This window comes from Phoca vitulina, unplaced genomic scaffold (assembly GCF_004348235.1).
Source record: "Phoca vitulina isolate PV1807 unplaced genomic scaffold, GSC_HSeal_1.0 scaffold23, whole genome shotgun sequence".
Lineage (NCBI taxonomy): Eukaryota > Metazoa > Chordata > Mammalia > Carnivora > Phocidae > Phoca > Phoca vitulina.
Window position 1 is genome coordinate 26676651 of NW_022589726.1, and position 5087 is coordinate 26681737.

Genomic DNA, 5087 nt, shown 5'->3' on the forward strand with positions numbered 1-5087 from the left:
ACACTACGCTGATAATCACTTTACAATATATAAATGTATCAAATCAACATATTGTGTGCCTTCAACTTCTACAATGCTACATATCAGTTATATTTCAGTAAAGCTGGGAAACAACAGGAGAGCCTAAATACACATAGATAAATAATATGTGATATATTCATGTACTAGCAGATCACAAAGCCATTATTAAAGGAAAAAACTGTAAAAAAATAAAGAATTAGGGATAATTAGCTAGAATGCTGAGCAGAAACCTAAAATCAAATAATAATGGAAATTTTTGCTACATGGAAATTCTACTGTGAATTTATTATAAGCATCAAATTACAGTAAAAAATACTTAGACTATTATATCAAAGTTTGAAACAAGTGAGAGTAGGCTCATATGCTCTGACAGAATCAGATTACATATTACAGTATCTTTAATCCTCTAAGGCAAGGCAAGAAGTAACACAAAAGAAAGGTGTTTGTGCAGAATTCCATGGGAAGTTTAACTCCAGTAACAGGTTTCTATAATGAAATGACACTTTATTAAATTACTGCAGTGTTCACTGCCAGGCATGTAATACATATTCAGTATTATAAAATCAGCTTGAATTTGGGTACTATAACATTCCAGTGCTGAAAATATAGATGTCTCTGCCTTTGAATCTAATCCCCCTATATAGATGTCTGCCATCTCGTCTGGCTTTCGATGTCAAATGCAAATATTTCAAATTTGTTAAAATGAAGGTTTCCTTAATGGTGAATGAGGTAATTTTGTCACTATCCTTCCTCGTCACTGATAATTAAAAACTTAACTTCTTGCAAGACGATACTTTTAAAATGACTTCCTCCCACCCACACAAAACACTTATTAATTCAGCTCAGGACACTTTATGACTTCATGTGAGCTCCAAATCCTAGCAGTTAGAGATATATAAACAGCATAAAAACCTATGCTTTATGCAGTGTTTAGCAAACCATAATTGCTCTCTCTTTGGCATTTGCTTTCTATCTTATGTATCTCCTAATCCTTGATGTGCACGTTGAAAATGTCACCAAGTCCTCTGAAATTAATCACATATCCACATCTGAACCAGACAAACCTTGTTTATTTGCCTGAATCACACATATTCAGGGACTTCCAAACTCCAGAAATTTCCATAAATTTATATTTAGTGTCTAGAAAAGTAAGACAAAAACACACACTCGCCCTGGTAACAACACTGTCTTTTGTGAGAAATGTTTTCTGACAGACTAGGAAGAATCCTTGAAAACAAACATACTTTCCAACATACTGCAGAATTATTAGACTATGGTTAGATTGTTCTTTTGCTGGAGTAGGATAATGTATTAAAGAAGTAGGCCTCTCAAGGCAGAGCAGTAAGGAGAAAACACAGTAGTGAAGAAAGATCAATACATATTGACACTCTCCTGTGAAGATGGTATATAAAAGGAAGACGGAAAAACAAACTTAGGATCTAACCACCATCAATCTTTTTCATTATTGTACACTCAGATCTGGCCAAGACAGCAAAGCAAAGAGATGCATTCATCTTTTCTTACTTCTGATGCTATGAGAGGGTAGTTTGCTTTTAAGCTATTTTGTAGGGTTGAGTGCTAATTTATTCCCTATGTAAAGAACCTAATTTACATCATGATTATTTGTTATGCTCTAAAGATAGATAATTGTTCTCACCGTTTCCCTCCTGTAACTCAGCTTTTTAACACCTTTTCTAGAGTCTGCATAGATGATTTTGTCATTTACAAAATACTCTTTCAGGAAGCTGTCTATCCAATTTGCGAGTCAACGTGCATGAAACATGTTACTGTAGGAATCTATAGAATTGTTTTGTCTGTATTTGGCTGCCATAAATTTTGTCAACAGTTATTGATACTGAATGTAGACCATCCTAGACAAACGGTAGGTGCCCCCTTCTGGTCCAGAGGATGGCAAATGATAGACATACATACCTGCACCCATAGACCCTATTGAAAAAGTTAATCATAACAGTACAAAATTACTTTCCAGAATTAATTCCAATTCTCTGAAATTCTGAATTACCTATTAAACCCTCTTCCTCTGCAAATTAGTAATTAAGGAAAAGAAGAATGTATATACAATGTATCATACTTTCTATTTTTAACATTCATTGAAAAATATGGCCAAACTCATTAATTCAAATGAAAGGAAAATTGTTCCATGCCATTGTTTATTTTCAGAAGAATTCAATATCTTCATTTAAGTTCAAAAGACAATAATGTAAAACAAAGTTTCATCCTTTATATTCATATTTGTTAATATAATTTATTGCCTAATCACCCACTTAGGATTGTCTATATATTTTTTGTTTTCTTGTTTCTTACAGGAAGCCATTTTTCAAGGAATATAATTCTCCATAGTATTGGCTTTGATAGAATGTGTAACCTGTGTTCCTATCACTTCTATTAAATTACTATATTACATATCACTTATGATATTTTCATTAAATATAATATCCCCATGTAGGTAGACATCTGTAAACAGTTTTTAGAGAGTTAACTGGTTTTTGAGGGGAAATAAATTGACAAACAAGAGATAGAATGTAGGGCACTGAATGTGGACTAATAACAGAACCCACCCAAAAAAAGAAGAAGAAATAGTTAAACAAAATCTGAAGAAGAAATGAACAGAAATCAAGAGAAGCAGGGTGAGGATGACTAGAGGTAAGAAGGAAGAAAAACTACAAAAAGATACAAGATGGAAGGTTAAGCAACATGGCAAGGGGCCAAAGTGGAAGGAAGCAGAAGGCAGAAACCCCGAGAGCCAGAGTCAGAGTCACATGTGGTGGGGTGTGGTGGCTCTGACCTGTGCAGGGGTGGGGGTCCCAGTGCTGGAACCAGGATGAAGATCAGTAACTTTGATGGGCACTTGGATGACCTAAGATCATCCAGGAGAGTGAAGTCAAGATCCTGTGCACTCTGACAGGAGAGATCGTGGTAGAAGAGTACAATGTGCAGAGGGTGGAGTCACCAGTCATAGTATGTGGTGACATCCCTGGACAATTCTCTAACTTCAAGGATCTGTTCAGTGTGGGTGGTAAGTCCCTGAGACAAATGGCCTTTTCATAGGAGACTTTATGGATCACAGTTTCTGGGCATTGAAACATTCTTCCTGCTGCTGGTACTTAATGTTAAATATGCTGACCACATCACCAAGATCCTGGGGAACCCCTAGAGCCACCAGATCCCCTAGGCATATGGCTTCTATGATGAGTGCCTACACAAATATGGATTGGTGCATATGTGGTGCTACTGACCTGAGATCTTTGACTAACTTAGCCTGTCAGTCTTCTGCATGCACAGGTGCTCTCTCCTCCATCCAGACCCTAGACCAGATTCAGACAATTGACTAAAAGCAAGGGGTGCCTCATGACAGGGCCATGTATGATCTGCTCTCATCTGACCCTAAAGACAGCCCATAGGACTGGCTACCTCTTTGGCAGTAACATGCAGCCAACAACATTGGCATGATCTGTTATGCCCACTAACTGGTGAGGAAAAGTTACAGGCGGTACTTCAGTGAAATTGTGCTCACTGTGCTTTTTCTATCATTTTGGGAATGTGGCAGCCATCTGGGAGCTGGATGAGCATCTCTAGAAAGATTTCATCATCTTCTGGGCTGCCTCACGAGAGACATGGGGCATCCCTTCCAAGAAGCTTATAGCCAACTGCTTCCAGTGATCCTTTGGTCCCTCCAGCTCCTCTGGCCCTCAGGCCACTGTGACTTTGTCTTCTTCTCCAGATAGAGGCTGGGCATTGGGGCTTAGGGACTGTCCCTGGCTCGACTCTCCTCCTCAAAGAGGACACTTCAAGAATAAGGACGTTTTCTGGAGAGGCTTGGAGCCTTAGCTCCATGCTCCTCTCCCTTCTCCCTACTTGAACCATTAAGTTTCCAGTATTTTTGTTTCTTTTTTTTCCTATTTTATTGTTTGCTTTTAGATAAAAATTTTGAGGAGAAAAAGGCATTGGTTGATTAAATTTTTTAAATGAGTAGATTTAAAGGAAATTATTAAAGAAATAATAGTTCAGGAGTTATTTAAATATGGAAAATCATGAAAATAGACTCTAATGACTACAATTAGAATACACTATTCTATTCCATACCTCTTTCTGATCAGGATCCCTACTTTAAGGTTCCTTAGCTTGTAAATTACCCATTAACTATGTTATATCTCAATCTATCAGATAAATTTAATATTTATGTTGCACTTGGGGATACATATTTCAATCATCAACTTCATGATAAACCCTGGTGGGAAGTGTGCTGGTTACTAGAGATGAAATAAAAGGATGTCTATAATGCTTACATTTACTTAGATTTTAGCCTAGAATCAGATCCAGTGCCCACGTCCAACAAACTTTACCTCTTCAACCACAAATTTGGCAGCTGTATTATGACATTCATCACATTCTCATCTTTGCAGTTCATGGAAATGTGTGCACAATAAAAGAATAAATAATCTTGTTACTTTTAATACATGTTTGAATGTATAGTTTTGCAGATGACTCTGCTTATGTGGTACAGTATTGGTCAATTAAGAAGTATTTCAGAGTCCCATGAGCAACAAGTTGGTCTCCAACTTCCCATTTTTAAAAACACAAGTGTAACATCTAGATTGTTCTCAAGGTAACTTTGTTGCCAAAATCCAATATTCATATCTACCTACATCCTTTCTCAAATTGTGGCTTTCTCCAGGTTAGGAGGCTTTGTGATTACAATGATACCATTTAGCTCAAGTGCAATTCTAGGGAGAGTCAATGAAATTCTGCTCTGGAGCATGCACTGTGACATAATGAGATTCAGTTTCTGGCTTAATTTAGCTTTGAGGCAGGGGGCTGAAATTTTCACGGCTTTAGTATGATGTTCACTAGTTTGCAGAACTCTGAGATCTATGCTAGAAAATAATTGCAAAAAAATAGGAGATATAACCATATCTTTACCAAAAAGAGAGTTGAACCAGGCTGGTAGGGTGACATGCATAAACATGTTATAAGAATAGTCTGTACATAGAGGATCCTAAGTTTTGGCTCTGGATTCAAGAGAAAAACTCTAGTCTACCTAAATA

The 5087-nt window shown here is 37.0% G+C and overlaps 1 pseudogene; it reads left to right on the forward strand.

Moving 5' to 3' along the window:
* The first annotated feature begins 723 nt into the window (after positions 1-723).
* On the forward strand, positions 724-3702 carry LOC116642637 (annotated as a pseudogene).
* Positions 3703-5087: the final 1385 nt, after the last annotated feature.